General features: G+C 35.2%; 1 long non-coding RNA gene across 1 annotated transcript in view; it reads right to left on the minus strand.

Annotated features, from left to right (window-relative positions):
• Nucleotides 1-673: 673 nt before the first annotated feature.
• The window catches only part of LOC117083695, a 35,176-nt gene continuing 15,988 nt past the window's right edge, over nt 674-19,861 (minus strand). Inside the window, exons 2-3 of the long non-coding RNA XR_004437177.1 lie at nt 5,111-5,194; nt 674-900 (exon numbers count right to left, since the gene is read on the minus strand). This is a non-coding gene — a long non-coding RNA (uncharacterized LOC117083695). The remainder of the gene's footprint in view (nt 901-5,110; nt 5,195-19,861) is intronic.

Below are 19,861 nucleotides of genomic sequence, written 5' to 3' on the forward strand. Positions count from 1 at the left end.
AATTGACAAATGTTTGCATACACAGATATAGATATGTATATTTATCTGTCTACTGCCTTTCAAACTTCTATTTTAACATCTGATACATTATTTATAGAAAATCTATCCTGAGAATTACAGCTTGCCTTTTCTATTACAAATACATTAGAAGAATGAGTATTTCTCTTAAGCACCCTGGTGGGGATGATACATAGTACGGAGGAAGAACCAGTTTAAAAAAAAATGGTGAGACCTATCCCCTTAAAGGGAGGAAGGAGAGATCACCTGAGCCACACAACTGAAGTTACACTGAATAGAATTGACTATTGTTATCAGGAGAGAGAGAGGGTATCAGGGTCTAAGTGGCATTCCCTTGCGACAATCATATGTATAACACAAACCGTGGATTGCTAAATATGAAGGCCCCTTATCTGCCTTGCCCATGGCCACACATACTAATATAAATCAAGGAGATGGTGCTAAAGACAAATGACAATGACTTCTTCCCTGTATTATTAAGGAATAGATTAGGCCCATTTTTGTTTCATTTTCTCTTTTTCCTTAATAGATACTAGTAAGTTCTAATAGAAGTGTTTGAGAACATAAGACCAACACTAGCGGTAATGTCAGAAGCAGTCAGCTTATTTACAAATGCTCCTTTATATAAAGAATATGGAACCTATGTGGTACTTACTGTTACAGTGGCTGTTGGGGGTAGGGGGTCAAGTGGGAGCAGGTGCATGAGTCCATTATTGTAGTTTGTCAGTAAGTCATCATTACAGCTCCTAAGACATAGCTGTTGTGTCTGTCATCCTGCAGATATAAATGAGTGTTCTGAAGGTCTTTCTTACAGTGGCCACCACTGTGTAAACTCTATGGGATCTTTCACTTGTGCCTGCCACACTGGCTTTGAGCTGGGAGCTGATAGAAAACAATGTTACAGTAAGTGGCAACAGTGAAAGCCCAGGGAATGTGTGGCATTTTACAGGTATTAAACATGAATAATAAACAAAAGGATTACATTGTGTGTCTTGCTAAAGCAAGGACTCCTGAGAAGGATGTGGATGAAGGCTTAAAAATCCAACCCCTTTATTTTATAGATGAGAAAACAGAGGCCCAGAGTCAGTAGAAAATGGTTTGAAGAATAATCTGTAGTGTCATTAGCAAGGATTAAACCTCAGGTTTTCTGACTTGGGGCTCTGTTAGGTTCATAGATCTTTGTGAAAAGTCTGCCTTCCTTTATCAGTTCTGCCATGCAATATTTATTGAACACTAATAACTCCAATGTAAAACTCAAAAAAAAAAAAAAAAAGGAATGAGCAGGAGTGAAGGAACCACCGTACAAGAAGCAGCTCTAAGCTGCAATATCGTACCTCATGCATTGGATGTTCTAATGAGAATCTTCCACATTGGCCCTCTCCCTCCCTCCCTCACTGCCTTTCATCATGCCTATTGAGCAGCTCCTTCCCTGCTTTGTCTTTTCTCATTTCCCTATCCCTTCTCTTCAAAAAATTTATGATCCGTGTCACATAACCTTAGCATCTTCCTCCCTAGGGTCAGTTATACAACTACATATATCCCTTTTTAGGAACATATTAAAATGTTAATATGCTGAGCTATTAGCTATAGTTACTATTACAACTATGTTCTCCTCACACGTCATCCCCACTGGTCCATTACTTAATCTGCAGATGAGCACACTTTCTACTTTACTAAGCTTTAATCTATCAGATACAAATTTCCTCAAGTTCAATGTTTTCTACCTCAACATTTCCCATTCTCACCCATCTCTACTTCTGTCCTTTTTTGAATGACAGATTTTTTTCTTATTTTTATGGCTGATGCATCCATCTCTGACTCTTGGTACATCAAGAGACAGAGGTCTTGGTACATCAAAAATTCATTTTTCTTCTTCATCTTCTTCTTCATCTTCAGACTCTATCTTTCTCTCAGTGACTTCTTCCCTTCTTTCTCCAGTTCACAACTATACCTTACAAGGTAAATTTTACTATGTTGAAAACAACCATACTAACTGGTTTTGCTTTAAATTCAGGATCATAAATCTTAAATGATTAAGCAGCGTGGGTGGACAAACATATACTATCAGAATATGTCTATCTACTTTTACTGTCATCAAAATAAGTGTTTAACATCTCTTTCTCTTCCAAAGCTTTATATCACCCTCCTTTTGACCTTTGCCCTCATCTCATCTCTTAGGTCATCAAATAATAAATGCAAACTATCATCCAAGGTAGCAATTGAAACCAAGTCTCCTGTAGAATCACATGGAAAGGCTTCAGTCCTATTAATATGAAGCAGGTAGCCCTATTACTATCAAAGGTCATCTTCTCCATGGAGCTTTGGATTCCATTCTCTCTTCGCATCTGAAGATCTTTGCTTTTGCAATTATCTCCCTCTTTTCTGAATTATCAGTTCTTTCTTCTGCATCATTTTCATCAGCATAACAACATGACCAAATGTCTTTTGTCTTTAAAGTACTTTCACATGAGTCCATATTTCATAAAAGCTAGTATCTGACTTTAGCCAATGTCTCCTCTCTCATTCTCTCATCAGCCCATACTAATCAAGTTTTCACCTCTACTCTGCCACTTGTCACCCATGACCACTATGCTACCAGATTGGATGGTAGCTTCTTCAATTTTATCCTAATTGACATCTCAGTAGTGTTCAACACTTCTGATTACCCTCATTCTTGAAACACTCTTCACTTCTGTGTTACTACACTTTTCTAGTATTTCTTTATATCTCTGGCCCTTCTTTCAATGTAAAATTTATTGAACTGCTCTCCTTTTAACTACATGTGAATATACCAAACTAACTATTCCACGTCACTACCTGCATGACTGGTAGGCATTTCCCACTTGGTAGAGCCAAAAAAGAAATGCTGATTTTGAGTCTCAGTCCCAAAGAGCCTCTTCTCAGTTCTTCACATATTAATCAATCATCCATTTAGTGCCAAAGTGAACAACTCAATGACAGAAAATTAATAACTGACTGAACTAGGATTTGAACTAGAGTCTTCCTGCTTCAGATATAATATCCTTTCAACTTCATCATGTGTTTATAAACATTATGTCTCTTTATTAGTTTTAATGAAGGAACAAATAAAGATGGTGATATATAAAATAAATATTTAAGCTTTCTTACCTGAGCTCTTTCATGAAGAGATATTATTAGGGTACCTAAATTCTTCATTCTTCCTTCCAACATAAAATTCTATGTGTCTTTAATTCTATACTCCTTAAGGTCTGTTGGCATATTTTTATTGCTTAAAGACTGCATTTTTGCTACGGTGATATTTTCCTTTTAAAGAGCAAACTAAATAAGATGGGAGAGAAATTTGACTACTAATTAAGATACAACTTCCTCTAAAGTCAGAGTTTTCTTTGTGTTTTTTTTTTTCTTTATATGCCTGAAGGAGTCCCTTCAGGCCGAGAAAAGTGTGGAAGGATTTTTCTTTGCCTTAAATCTTTTGGCTTTTTAATGTGACCAGAGGTACAGGGGATGAGTATATTTTACAAATGTATGAAATTAAACATCTTAAAATCTGACTAGTGCTTCCTCAGTTATCAGGGAAGAGGGAGTCATTGATGATAATAAGTTAGGCGGTACATACATGCTCTCTGTAGAATTTACTTGGGAAAGAAATTTGCTCTACAGTTGAATACATTTGGTAGAAGTTTATTTTTACATTTATTTTCCTTTTGTGAATATTTGGCTAAGCTCTTTCTGTAGTCCTCAACAGACCTTAATATTTACTAACTGAAATACAAACTTTCCTAGTGAAAACTTGTCTTTTGAGTTGTTTCAAAACCTGTAGACGGAGTAAGTCCTTTTAGACTATGATTATATATACATATATATATATCTATATATATAGATATAGATATAGATATATATATATTGTTGTTATTTTTTAGACGGAGTCTGCCACTGTCGCCCAGGCTGGAGTGCAGTGGCATGATCTTTTCTCACTGCAAGCTCAGCCTCCCAGGTTCACACCATTCTCCCGCCTCAGTCTCCCGAGTAGCTGGGACTACAGGCGCCCGCCACCACGCCCGGCTAATTTTTTGTATTTTTAGTAGAGACAGGGTTTCACCGTGTTACCCAGGATGGTCTCGATCTCCTGACCTTGTGATCCACCCTCCTCGGCCTCCCAAAGTGCTGGGATTACAGGTGTGAGCCACCACGCCCGGCCAAGCATGATGATATTTAACAATGAATTTTGTGCCCATCATCTAAAGGGCATTTTGAAATGATACTTTTTTTTAGAGAACAGTGTATTATATTTATGTGGTTTTTTTTCTCAGCAGGTCTCAAAACACTTTGCGGTATAACCACTGAATCTTCACTGTGTACTATGAATTAGCTATCAGTGTCTTGTAATTAGAAATTGGAAAATTCCACATACAGCATGCTTCCTTCAAATTACCAAGCAATATGTAATATAGTTTAACATATTTCACACATATTTAATGTACATCTTATCTATCAAGCAAACAATATATTTGCTACTTATGAGAATGTTTTAAGTATGATTTTTAAAGTACTATAATAAAAACATTTTTTATCATCTGAATCAAAGAATCAAAATCTCAGCTTGCATGTAGTAGGTAGTTATAGATCTGAGTTTGCACTTTTTTTAGTCCCATATGTCTTTAAAGAAGTAACCATGGTATTTCTTGTATTTAAATCAAATTACCATCAGCAGTCTAAAGCTGCATTGATGTAATATCACTGGAAAATAGCAAGAATAAGAGAAGCCTATGTAAAAATTGTCAAATGGATACTTTTACCTGCCTTCCTCCCTAAAAAGTCAATTAATATTACAAATTTATTATAGTTTTCAGCATTTTAAATATAACCTAATCCAGGGATCAAAACTCTAACACCAACACAAGACAGACAATAAATATAAATGTGTAAGGCAGACTAAGCATAAAACATAGGAAATTGTAGGGATTGTTTTGAACTGGTGAGGGAGTTTTGGGCCTAGAGAGGACAGCTATTGCTTGATTGCTTGCCTCCAGCTAACTGTCACCTAGAGGGTGTGTGATGCCAGTGTACTAGACCCACTGATTTATTCCACAAATGCTTACTGAATACCTACCATGTGCCAGGCACTGTTCCTAACACTATAGATACAACGATGAGCAAGTCAGGCAAAGTTCCTGCCTTTATGGAACTTAAATTCCTACAGAGGAGATAGAAAACAGGAAATTAATCAAAGAAATGTATACTATCATCTTATATAGTGTTAATATACAATGAGAAGATCCAAGAAAAAGGAGCAGTAATAACTAAGACCCTAAAGTAGGGCTGAACTTGATATTTTAGGAAACTGAAAACCAGTGTGGACTGGAAAAGAATGAACAAGTCATAGAGATAGTCAATGAGAGCAGTAGGCAGAGAAAGGGAAGAATCAAATTGTACTAGACTTGGCCACCACAAGGGGTTTGGATTTTATTCCAGATGTGATGAGAAGGCATTGGGTGGTTTTGAACAAACAGTAATATCATATGATTTTCACTGTTTAGGAACTACTGTGGCTACTCTGTAGGGAATGGGCAGTAGGGAGTGTCTGTAAAAGCAAGATTAGAGTCATTCAGGTGAGCTGTGGTGGTGGCTTCAATTAAGCTAGTAGCAGTAGATTTGAGATTTATTTTGCAGAGAGAGCTGAGATGAATTGCTAATTTGGATGTGAGGAAAAGAAAAATCAAGAAGAATTCTTGGTTTTAGAAAACAGGTGAATCAGAATGTCTTTTACCAAAATGGGGAGTCCAATAGAAGAACAGGTTTTGAGGTGAAATATAGGGTATGTTTAGAAATCATGAGTTCTATTTCTGCTGTGTGAAGTTTAAGGAGCCAAGTAGAAATAACATGTAGGTAGTTTCTGTCTATTTTCTAACTAAATAGAAAAGTCTACAAGTTTATGGTGGTCAGAGCTTGAGTGAGCAGCTTGTCAACATGTAAATGTCAGGATTTAAGCCATGAGGTCACCTACAAAGGGAGGGTGTCTGGAGGAGTGAGCAGGAGGGAACGGAGACTGTAGACTCCAACATTAAGTAACTAGAATGTGACACAGAGACAGGAAAGACTGAAAAAGAATGTCCAGTAAGGTTTAAGGACAACTTGGATAATGTGATTTTCTGAAGAAAAAAATTGGGGAGAAGTAAATTGTCAATAGTATCAAGTGCTGCTAAGAATTAGGCAATGTGGCAGTAAATGCAGAAAAATGTGGAATCTAGGGAGGGTTAGATTGCCTCTTAATTTATTTTTTTACTTAGACAGTAAAGTTAACATTTTCAGTATATAATCCTAACAATTTTAACAAATATATAGATTTCTGTAACCGCCATTGCAATCAGGATTAAGAACAGTTTTGTCAACCCCAGAAAACTCCCTGTGCTACCCTCGGCTTGTCACTTATTCCCCATCTCTAACCTTTGAAATCTACTTGATGTGTTCTCCCTCACTGGAATTTTGTTTTCTTGGAAATGTCATATCAATGGAATTAAACTGTGTGTATCCTTTTATTCAATATAATGCCATTAAGATTCAGGCAAGTTGTTGCTCATATGAAGAGTTCTCTTCTTCAATGAGTAGTATTCCATTGTATGGATATACTACAGTTGGTTTATTATTCACCCATTTAAGGACATTTAAGTTGTTTCCAGGTTTTGGCAATTATGAAGAGAGCTGCTATAAACATTTGTATACAGGTTTTTATATGAACATAGTTTTAAAAAACATTTTTCTCTTCAGTAAAAACCTAGGGCTGGCATCATAAGGTCATATGATAGGTGTCTTTTTAAGTTTATAAGAGACTCCCAAGCTATATTTTGGAATGGATGTAACATGGGCTATTGGCTGAAAAAAAAAATAGGAGACCTTTAATTTGTGATGTAATGCTGGAAATCCTAAAATTTTCTCAACTTTTGTAACACCTTGATAATCAAATCCCATATAGTTGCAGGCCACTAGTTTCCAAACCTTAATGCAACTCGATCCCTCTGTTAACAGTGGAAAACAATCTGAGTATCAGAGATTTAAAATAATTGAAGATTACACAGCTACAAAGTGTCAGATCTTCCAACTTTAAATGTTGTGTTTTTTCTATTATGTCACACTAACTTCTCTTAGGAAAAATATTACACTACATTTCAGTGAAATAGATTATATTGCTAGTCAAATTATTTTCTTTCTTTCCTTTTTTTTTTTGACAGGGGTTTGTTCTGTCACCCAGGCTAGAGTGCAATGGCGAGATCACAGCTCACTGCAGCCTCGACCTCCCCAGCCCAAGCAATCCTCCCACCTCTCAGCCTTCTGAGTAGCTGGGACTACAAGAATGTGCCACCATCCCCAGCTAATTTTTTGCATTTTTTTTTTAGAGACAGGGTTTCACTATGTAACTCAAGCTTGTCTCAAACTCCTGGGCTCTAGTGATCTGCACACATTGGCCTCCCAAAGTGCTGGGATTAGAGGTGTAAGCCACCACACCTAGCTATTTTTGCTTTACAAATGATATTATATAGAAAAACATCTCTGGATTAGAAAGCTTTGATTCTTACCAGCTCTGCTACCTTAGGCAAGTCTTTTATCCTTTCTGAACCTCAGTTTTATGATCCTAAGCAAAAGTTATGTTACTTTAAAGACATAATATTTAGATTAATAAGTACACATGATACCTTGCGTAATATAGACTGGCTTTTAAAACCAACAATGCTATAAATGTTAATGAAGTGATTTCATGTCAATTGACCTTACTTTTCTCTCTAAGAAATGATGAAGATTAATTTGATAGACTCTAAGATACTAAATATAGTTCATAAATACTTAAAAATGTCTCTTTATAAGAATGGCAATAGCAAGCATATGTCAGAAAAAAACTTCAATTCTGTATCAGAAATATCTGTGTGTCCCAATCACCACCAGAGACATCATTTGAAATAGGTTTCCTTGAAGAGTATAAGTTAATGTATCATGAAAAATATCAATTCCCTTCACTAAGCTTTCCTTTAGCTTTCTGATTTTGATTAGTCCTCAACTAGCTGTTTCTAAACCCAAAGGGGTTCTTATTTTTAACAATAAATTGATTAGCATACTCCTTCTTTTGGTTATTCAATCATTCGAAACCTATTTTGAACATCTGTTATGAGCTGGGGAGTGCAAGATGATGGTGGCACAGTGGGATGGGCACAATGACAGGGATGTGCCCTGGGTGCTTGCGAGCATCTGAGGCTGCTCTGTGCCCTGGACTGGATGCCAGGGATTAGGCCAGATGATTTCTGGAACTGTGGCAAATGTCTAGGCAGTTTATGAGGTGACATACGCTTTCAAGGAGTGTCACAATCCCAAATACTCTTGTCTTGTTGTTGTTTTTTTCCCCCAGCTTTTTTTCTTCTAAATGATTCATGAGTTAAGACTTAGAGGAAATGAATCAATGTAGGCACTCTCAGTAAGAAGGGGTGTGTTCAAACAACATAAATAAAGACCGGTAGACCTTCAGTGGTAAAAATGCCGTTCAGAGTATCTAAATTCCATATTTTAACATGGACTCTCAACAGTTTTGTAATTCTCATTTTGTCACTTAGAAAATGAGAGACTATAATGCCTGTGTGCTCAGGACATTTGGCAGTCATCTGCTGAAGCTCATGCCCACTAATACGCCTGAAATTAGTAGCATGTACCAGCCAAATTGATTTTCACAGTAATAATTTGTTTATGTAATAAGTGATTCTCATATAAATCAAAGCTGATTAGTGCATCAACATGACCCTAGTTACATATGATCAACTAAATCATTGGGTTTATGTTTACACCTTTGCTCCAAGGTTACTTTGTAACAGTATTTTCATGTGCTCATAGACCCTAAAAACGACAAATAATAACATACTATTAGCGCGGGAACAGAAATGTCAGCTGGCAAACAACCTATTTGATTTCTGATTATTGATTTAATATATATGTATATATATTACACCTATTATATCCTGAAAATACTGAAAATTCCCAAAACATGTTTCCTTTAAGGTAAGTGTTTAATAACCAGTGGTAGATTCATCGTTACCTTTCTGTATCACTTACTCAACATTATTTATATGTTTATTAGTATATAATATGGTATAGGCATTTACAATGCTTAATAACCCTCAGACTTTTACTCTTATATATATAGAGTGTTGATGGATTTCTAATAAAGTTTGTCATCCTCTCAATAGAGAGAACATTATTGACATATATTCAGGTTTCTCTGTTGTTATGCTAATAATCCTCTTTTGCTCTTTTTGGAAAGGGATTGAATTGGAAATTGTCAATAGCTGTGAAAAGAACAATGGCGGTTGTTCCCATCACCATGAACATGCAATTGGTACTCCCCGCTGTTCCTGTAACCATGGACACCAGCTTGATTCTGATGAGAAAATATGCATAGGTAATGTTTGGTAAATGCCATCTTCATCCAAAAGTTGCTCTGGATTCATTTAGCCCTTTAATCTGTAGTACTTATGGCTATACTGTGAGCCACATCTCTCAAACTGTAAAGATAAATAAATTGAAGAGTGTCTCTGGCTACTGAATAAATGGAAAAGAAGGATTATCTGGTAGAAGATACCATTACATTTAGATATTTACCTTGAAGTTAAAGGAGATTTAAAACACTTTAATGAAATATATGCCCTTAATAGATTTATTTCAGGAAAATATTCCGTGATCTATCCAACTATTCAATGTAATTTGTAATTCCAACAACAAATGCTATCACATACCCCAGTGTTCTCTATCTCAAGCAGAAACTAAATTATTTGCATTGATTTTCAGCTTGATAATGTTTGGGATGTATGTTCAACTTTGATATGGCAAGTAGCTGTATTCTAAAAGATGACACAAAAGTTCATTCTTTGGAATTCCCAGCTCAAATCCATTTTGAATAGCTAACTTTCTCAACATATTAATAGAATTTATATCATTTGAGACAATGAAGAAAATAAAATTGCACCGCAATTTTGCTTCATAATGAAACATTCCTGAGAAAAAGGAGTATCTACTATAAATAGGAAAGTATCAAACTACATTACTGTGTGCCCTGATTCTGAGAACACTTCCAAGACCCTAGAGCAGTGATTTGTCATCATTCAGGAATTATGACACCTTATTTGCTTGTTTTCTTTTGTTATGCTTAATATTTCCTCTGTTAAAAATTACAGTATAAAATCCTTTGACCATTTCATGCTACTCAGTATGGTTAGAGAGAGAAAATTTGAAGTATAAAAAACTCAATGGTTTAAATATTTAGGACATTTTACTTCGGCAGTATGATGACACAGAATGAAACTCAAGAAATTTTGCTGTATTCTGGTTTTATAAATTCAAAAGAATGCCATTGTATTTATTTATCCAACATTGCTTTCAATATTGTTCTCAGAGTCTACAGTGGTTAACATATTGAAGCCAATTGCTTTCCTCACCTCTTATTATTTAATGAAAAATATGCTTACATTTTTTACCTACCTTGATAAGGTTTGTATCCATAGAAAAAATTAAGGCTTTTCTTCCTTGATTGCTTCTTTTTTCCCTCCCTCTTTTCCTTCCTTCCTTCTATGTCTCTGTGTTTGTCCCTTTTTTGAGTATTGATAAGAGAAAATGGAATTTTGCCAAACCTTTTCTTTGCATCTTAAATTTGGTGTTTTCTTTATTCTTTGAAAAATACCATTCAGTAAAGTTCTTATTTATAACTAGAAAAAAATAGCATCTGCCAAGGTCAAAATGTAGAAAAGTGCATATTTATGAAATTTCAGCCATCACTATGACAATGTTATATTGTTTATGGCTCAAGTTAATTTCATTTTTCCAACAATAAAAAGAAAACCCAAGCCAAACACTGGGTCTCATGCCTGTAATCCCAGCACTTTTGGGGACTGAGGTGGAAGGATTGTTTGAGACCAGCAGTTTGAGACCAGCCTGAGCAACATCAGGAGACTCCATCTCTACAAAATATTTAAAAATTAACCAGGCATGGTGGTGCACTCCCAGCTACTTGAGAGGCTGAAGTGAGAGGATCACTCGAGCCCAGGATATTGAGGCTGCAGTGAGCTCTGACTGCACCACTGCACTCCAGCCTGGGTGACAGGGCAAGACCTTGTCTCAAAAATAAGTAAATAAAGAATTCAATTTCATTTCATCTAAAACATTGTTTTTTAAGCTTTTTAAAAGTTTTTCAGATTTTTAAAAAGTCCTCTCAGATACCCTCAGAGCCTTCAAACATGCAGGACTCAAAATGCCCTGTTCTCAAATAGCAAGGAGCAACACTGCATCACACAATTGGAAAATAAGTCCCTCAGTCTATCATTTTGTGATCCATTTTGGATTCTTTTTCTATTAACAGTCCTCTGGGGCTATTTCTAGTTTGTCCTGTGTATACCATCCTCATTTGGAACTCATCTGAAACCCCATTCTTCCTACATCACAAGCCTTTCTTAAAATGTCTTGCCATTTCCACTGTTAACATCATCTGTTTTCTAAATTTCCTTTTAAATTTTATTTTGTTAGATCTTTGCTTGGCTCTATAAATAGAAATAGCAAGTATTAACCTGCGTTACTATGTGTCCTGATTCTGAAAATACTTCCAAGTTCCTAAAGCAGTGATTTGTCATCATTGAGGAATTATGATTCCTTATTTGCTTGTTTTTGTTTGTTATGCTTAATATTTCCTCAATATTCTTTAATCTTTCATTTTCTTTTGTTTTGCTTAACTTTCTCTTCTAATTGTCTTTCTCTCTAATGATCATATTTTTCCTAAATTGGCCAATATGCCAAATATTTTACCATTGTACCATAGTTAATCCATACATAAAAATTTAGTCTTAATCAAAAGTAGAGGACCAATTGCAGCCAGGCAAAACACAGAAATATTTCAGCTCTGATTTCAGAAAAGCATCAAAAGTGAAAAACTTGATCTTCTGTATCTCTTCCCTATACATAGTCACTGAATAAGGTTAGAAATAATAAATATTTTCTAATAACTGGCTAATGTTAAATTTAGTGACTTCATTGCTAGTAAGACACTTGCATTTTATATACCTATCTTTCAAATTGTATTAACACATCTCTAGGTTTTAGCCCTAATAAGTTTTTGCCTTTGGATAGGTTTAATTATCTATGTGCTGACTGGCTGACTTATTTTCACAATTTTTGTAGATTCTCATATATATTTTTTCAAAGTTGATACTAATATAAGATAAAAAGAAAATCCTTTGATTTCCTTCATGCATGACTGTTTTTTGTGAAGCAGCTGTGACATTAATCTGTTCTCAGACAAATAAGTAAAATGTGTATATGTACATTCCAAATGAATAATTACCTTTACACTAGTGAATAATTGGTCTTTAGAAATTAATAGCTGTTGTTTGTTTGTTTGTTTTTTGAAACAGGGTCTCGTCCTGTCACCCAGGCTGGAGTGCAGGTAGTGAAATCACTGCTCACTGCAACCTCGAACTTCTAGGCTCAAGCGATCCTCCCACCTCAGTCTCCCAAATTGCTGGGATTATAAGCATGAACCATCATGCCCAGCCTTGAAAATGAATTTTTTAATAAGTTTTTTATTCTCTACATCATACTATTTAATCAAAAGGATTAATAAAAGGGAGGTTTAATATTAAAAAGGAAAAAATTCATTTATAATTTTGTGAGTAGCTCTGCTTTTGACATTTTGTGGGAAAAAAATGTTTTATGTCTAAATGACCTCCCTTTAGATATTTTATGGTGACCTTTCACCTTGATTGACTGATTGTATTTTGTTTCCTTTCTTTCTCTTGTCTTCATTTTCTTGAGTTGATACCCTTTCCAGGGTTAATTGAGACACTGACCCTTTTTATCTGTGGCTGCTTATGTAGTTATGGAACAATAGGATTTTGTAAACTCAGCACTGACAGGCCACTCACCTTAATAGCTCAACAAACAGAGGAGTTTGAATTGAACCAAGGCCTAGAGCCAAGAATACCCTGACCAAGTAATTCCCAGGTGTTCAGCCTAAGGAAAGCAGGGGCAAAGTGTCCGTTGCTACTTCCTTGGCCAATTATGTTGGAAATGATCGCCTCAAAACTCAGGTTAAATAGGTTATCCTTTGGCTGAAAACTTACAATTTGACATCTTCTGGTGCGTTTCTATTTTCCCCAGGGCAGTTATATCTTAATAAGAAGCATTCAGGATTGTAGAATTCTGAAATAACAGTGCTAAAGAAGGCTTAAAGATCCTTACTTAGAAAACTGCTCACCTAACAGGACATTTCATCATAACAGGGTAATGATGTCACAGATGGAATAAAAAACCCCAGACCTCACTCATCCCAGTCACAGTATAATCTAAATATTCAAACAAATGCTCTGAAATGGTCTATAATTTAAAACATAATACTTAAAATAAATCTTCTCCCCTCTCTCAGAACTGTAGTTACCACTTGCCTTCCCAGTCAGGCAGTTGGGAACATTTGCTTGTGAATACTCTTTGATCTGAAGTTCTGGAAGAACAAACATGTTGTGGAGTCTAAGACTGTCTCCTCTTTGCAGCTGTCAAATGTTCACTAAATGGAATTTTTTGGCTCTTTATTCTTAGGCTGTTTTTTTGTTCTTCAACTTCTCTGTTTATTCAGTCCAATTACTGTTTAAACTGGAAAAATAGCAGAGATCACTTTTCCTATGCCTATAGATGCATTTGGAGATGATTTACATTCTTTTAAAATAAATAACAGGCATAGACGAAGCATGAAGAAACATAAACCAAAAGTGGGTCTCCTTATTTTTGTGTTAAGGTTTCTTCGCTGTTTATATTACATGGCCTGAGAAATAGAAAATGATTAGAAAAACGGTTTTAATTTAGAAGTGTAGCTTATCAGTGCTTCTATAGGATCGTTAAATTCCTGTCTCTGCAATAACAGCAGTGTTCTTTTCCCCTTCAGATCTTGATGAATGTGAGAATGGAGAAGCCTGCTGTGACCAGCTCTGCATCAGCTATTTAGGAGGCTACGAATGCAGATGTCAGGAAGGCTTTTAGATCAGTTCCAATGTGAACCTTAGCTCCTCATCAGTAAAGTGATGACAATAATAAGATTAGTGGGGAAATTAAGGAAAATAATAAATGTAAAGTGCCTAGTGCAGTGGCTGACATAGAAAAATTATCAACTAAAAGTAGCTACTATTATTATCATATTTATTGATCCATAATCCCTTTCACACAATTTAATATATATTAAAGGCAAATGAGAGATTCTGGAAGGCACACTGCCAAAGGAACCACCTATGGCAAACTTGACTGGAATAAGAAAGTTGGTTACTGGAAGACATTTTGAATGAGTTTTTGTTTGTTTGTTTGTTTGTTTTGTTTTTTTTAGTTAAAGAGCAAAAGGACCATCAGTTCACAAGCCACAGTCCAAATCTGTACCAGAATCCCTTACATATCTAATATTAATATAACTAATGTAAGTTTTAAAATGAGTCATTTACAATTTCTTAACTTGCATGTTAAAATTAGTTCACTTACCTTTCAGGTGATTTTTTGCTTGTATTTTTTTTTATATAAGACTTTGAATTTAGTGAGTAGAGTTTGTTGACTTTGTTTATACAATTAGGAATAGCTCATGTAACCATTGCTGTAATTTACTTTAAAAGTTTACCTTAACTGTTTAATCTTTAAATTTTCATTTTATATTATTGTTACCATTATTTTGAACCATATTTTTCTTAAAATCAAAGATTAGAAGATTGATATCTATTTCAATAACAATCAAATTACATAAGACTGTAATGCCTCCGAGAAATTAGTTTTTCTTTGCTTAAAGAAACACATTTCAGAATTCTGTCAAAGGTGATAGATAGCCAAGTTCCCCAGCCTTGCAATGAAGATAACAGCAATGAACACACAACTATGATATCTATATATACTAAACACAGTAGAGTATATTGCCATTTACCACATTACATTCAATTAACAGAGCCAAAAACACTTTTAAAATTTCATGTACCATCTGCTCTTAAGCAGAATGAGCCAAGAGATGATTGCATAGCATGAACATACATACTTGCATACACACATGCAAATGGAAAAGGCATCAACAATCTGAGGTAAAGCTTAGAAGCTCATACATGAACTTATAGTATTGCGAACATATTGACCAAAGTCTCGACTCAGACTTAGTCATAAACCAGTGAGTCAAGGCCTAAATTTCTTTTGATTGCACCTTTTCTTGATGCAATCAAGGCCTAAAATTCTTTCTTCCATAAAATTGTCCAAAAAGCTTTTACTGACTTACACCTAGAATAAGTTTTCTATCATGTATGTTGAATAATTCGAGAGTGAATGAACATTCTACAAAAGGGTACACAGCCTGAGACCATTGAATGAATTTATTTATTTATTTATTTATTTATTTATTTATTTATTTTTGAGATGGAGTCTCGCTCTGTCGCCCAGGCTGGAGTGCAGTAGCGCGTTCTCAGCTCACTGCAAGCTCCGCCTCCCGGGTTCACGCCATTCTCCTGCCTCAGCCTCCGGAGCAGCCAGGACTACAGGCACCCGCTACCACGCCAGGCTAATTTTTTGTATTTTTTAGTGGAGACGGAGTTTCACCGTGTTAGCCAGGATGGTCTCAATCTCCTGACCTTGTGATCCGCCCGCCTCGGCCTCCCAAAGTTCTGGGATTACAGGCTTGAGCCACGGCGCCCGGCCTGAATTTAAGTTTTTCATCTAAACCTTACAAACAAGGTCTCAGAAATACCTTGTCTGTGTAGATAAAGTACAATAAATTTGAAAATGAGTGAAGCAAAAATAATTGGCCGAGTGTACTTGAGAAAGAATTTAGGGGGCTATGCTTGCTCTCTATGTGGCAGTACGTTGTTATTGTTTAATAAAGGTCACAAGAGGAACACAAATATGTCTGTTATTTCATAAAATATATCATATCTCTCAATGCCTAAAAGCAGATACTGTTTAAATTTTCTTAGATGTGGATGAGTGTCTGGATGTCAGTATAGTCTGTGACCAACTACATTAATTCTGTAAGAACATACGAATGTAGTTGTGAAGAAGGTTACAGAATTGGAAATGACAGAAAAACTTGCACCTGTGGGTCACTGAAGAATTTTATTGTATTAATATATTGTCTAAACTACTTCCACCTTCATCTTGTTCTTCTGGAGCAATGGAGGCCACATATTTCTTAACTCAACCTGCCTTCCCCTTTCTGTCTTCACAGACTAAGATCTTTCCTTATTTTCTTTTGTTCTCTCTGCTACAGTTTTAACTTTGTGCTGGCAGCTTCTCACCTTCATTTGCAATAGACTTTTGAAATGGCCATCTCAAAGCATTTTACCTTTCTGTCACCCCCTGCCTTGGCTGTCTAGTTCAAACTCTCTCATTCCTCTATCAACCTTTGCACAGTATTTCCTTCTTTTAACCAGGTTGAAACCTCACGTTTTCTTCTATGGCCTTAGCTTTAGATGATGATGAGCTAGAGGAAGAAGAAGAGGAATGAGAAGTTGTGAGGTTTCCAGGTCTTCTATTCAAGAGCCCTCCTCAACAGCTTCATTATGTTGCTACCTTTCTGCCTCCCACCTACAAAGATGAAGAAGATGAGGAGGAAGAGGAAAAAGATAATTGTAGAGAACTGACTGCTTTGCACAAATTTGGTGTGTAAAAGAATTTACCTTATTATACTCACTTTTATTTTTAGATAACTTGCTACATTTTTGTAGACAATTTTACTATCAATATTTAATGCTATCATATGTTTTAATATGAAATTTGCAAGAAAAGTAGGGCCAAAGTCACTTCTTCAGAACTTTCTATGAAATCCATCATCTTTTGTCTTTTTTATTTCCTTTTGTACAGTAAAGGAGTGCGGTGTAGGTACTTGTAGAACTGAGGGTGCAGTGCGGAGGGGTGTTCTTGAAGTTAATACAGGAAAATGGAGCGGAAAAATATCTTTAAATTAGCATAATGAGGAGAAAAATTGAGATATTTTAATTCTTCTATTAAAATCTCACCAGAAATCACTTTAGATAGTTAAAATTTACCTTAACTAGCCCTAAAATGTAGTTCCTTTCTAGGTTTTAAAATGCGGAGAACTAATTGTTTAATATGGTCAAATGGACCAAAAAATCTTCAAAATATGAGCAGGTTTTCTTATACATCTAAACAACAGAGCTCAAGCATCTACTTCTGATCAAAGTAAATCTCTATCAAAAGTAACTGTTTGCAGCCAGTCCACTTCTTCTTTTTTTTTTGTTTGTAAAACAGAGCTGTTCTTTTTGTTCTCTATTTATTGTATTTTAACAATATCAAAGCGTGATGATTGCTTTAGAATGTATTCAGAAAAATAGGAGAAATATTTTTATGCAGCAGTTAAATCATAATAATATCAATAAATGTCTCTATATAAAAATAGAAGTACTTTAATGTTTCTTAATTAAACTTCTGATGTTTTGGCTAATCAAAGTCAGAAGAGAAATAGTTGGGGACAGCAACAACAGCAGTCAGAACTTGAGTGGCCAAGATCTGCAAGGAAGAGAAGACCAAACAAGTAGGATGGTCTCAGATGCTTTTCTCCTCATGCCATTTGCCAATTAATGGGTTGTGCCAGGAATCTGAAAGATAGCTGCTAAGAGTTTGAAGAGTGAAGCACATTTATCAGCAGTTTCATGATGATGGGGAGGCAGAACATGGAGCTCAGGCCTACCAAAGTAGAAAGGCCTTGGTAAAAATGCCAAGTTTTCAATTAGGGCATCTTAAAGTGCCTACCCTAGAAACAAGGACAAAAGTTAAAATGGAATGAGCCTTAAACAACTGAATACACATCTCTCCACCTTTATTCGATATGATAATGTCCCTCAAAAACAGAATGGATAAATAAATACATTGTGGTACATTAATATAGTGGAATACTCTATAACCATAAAAAATAAACTCTTGCATATACAATGTGTATGAATCTCACATACATTGTATTGAATGAAAGAAGCTTGACACCAAAGGGTATACACTTTACAATTCTACCTGTAAAAAGTTCAAAAAAAGGGAAAATAATCTGTGGTGATAGAGATCACCACAGTGCTTAATTTATGAAATTAATGATTGAAAATTATCAAGTCACCTTTGAGATTTTGGATTGCTAGTAATATTACGTATCTTGATCTGGGTGGCATTTACATGAGTTATTTACAATGTGAAAAGAAGTCTGAAGCATGCAGTTTAGATTTGTGTACTTCTCTACATATTAAATTTTAATAAAAAGATTTACTCAGAAAACAAAACTATACTTAAAAAATCCTGAAAGAAAAATCATCAAAATTTCAGGAACATAGATTATGTTTTTTGTTCTCAAATCAATGATAATTTCTTTTTTAAAAAAGAAATTCCGAAAGATTCTAAGTATTCTTAGGGACAATATTCCAATGTAATAATTGGAAAAAGTAAAATAAGCTTTATTTTAAAAGCTGTATCTTGCTGTTGTCCTTTTTAAAGATTCTTTAGGAACTATGCTCAAGGATCTTTTCTTTTTTTAGGAAATTAGTTTTATTTTGATTTTTAGTTACGTAGATGATTATGGGCAAACTAAGATGGTATCACATTACAATCTGTTTAGATCACATCTTTGGACACAATTGAAGCTTGAGCTGCAAGGACTGCATGAATGGAGGAAAGAGCCAGGAAGGAAAGAGTGAATGCTCCTGCCCAGCAGGTTGGGATGGCATTCTTTGTAATGAAAGTAAGTGGCATCCTGAGAATTGGGTAAGCACCCCAAACCACTCCTTTACATATGTTCTCCCCAAAATATTTTAATAAAGTAAGCAACTGATAAGGACAAGAAGACAATATATTTCTTGGACATAAATAATGCTTATGAAGCGCTTAAGTTTTAAACTGAATATGTGATTTAAAAAGGAGATTTTGTGTTCCCTAGGAAACTTGACATGCTGTCTCTCGTTTATCCATGGAATGTAAAAGTTAATAAAGGATCCTAATATTCTAGGCCTATAAAAATCCCTCCATTTAAATAAATCATTAGGCCCTGACAAGCTATTCCCAATGAAGGAAAAAGGAAAGGATTTGTGCTACAAAGTGCAATTTAAATAGACTTGCTTGACTGTTTGCTGCTTGGTTTTTTGTATTTTTTTGTTCTTTTTCTTTTTAAAAATACGTTAACACAGTCAATGACTTTTTTTTTTTTTAATACAAGTCTCTCATGAGTAAGTTCAAAGATTTAAAAATGATTCTGCCCAAAATTCCTTTCCTCCATATTTTAAATGAAGGTATGCTTTCAGGAGTTCAAACTTCCGAGTGATAAAATGTATTGACTATCTTTGTTTCTTCTTTCTCTTTTTAAATTCATCTTATGAGTTCTATTTATATAAATGTTTTGTCTTAGTCTTTGTGATTGTCTTGGAAGATGATATGAACAGATTTTCTTTTGAACTCTCTACATGTGGAAAGAACACAGCTGTTGTTACTATTATATGATATAGAAGCAAAACTTGAGTCATAACATAGTGAAATGGTTTAACCAAGATTACTAGTTAGGGTTTTGAGGATCTTCTTCACGCATCCCTCTGATCATGTTTCTCTGCTGCTCAAAAATTTTGTCCCTTTCCCTTCATATAAAGTGTACACATCTTACCCAGTCACTGGTGACCATCAGACTCTCAAAAATCTTTTTGGCGTTTTGTCCTAGTCATAACTCATCACCTAACCTATTATTTCCAGCAAACTGAACCACTCACTACTTAATGTGCTGCACTTTCATCTTTGCGCCTTTTGCTAAACTGTCATCCTTAAAGCCTATTGCTGCCTATTGCATGAAGCTTTACTTAATGGC

Source organism: Trachypithecus francoisi, unplaced genomic scaffold, assembly GCF_009764315.1.
Source record: "Trachypithecus francoisi isolate TF-2019V2 unplaced genomic scaffold, Tfra_2.0 Lachesis_group0, whole genome shotgun sequence".
NCBI lineage: Eukaryota > Metazoa > Chordata > Mammalia > Primates > Cercopithecidae > Trachypithecus > Trachypithecus francoisi.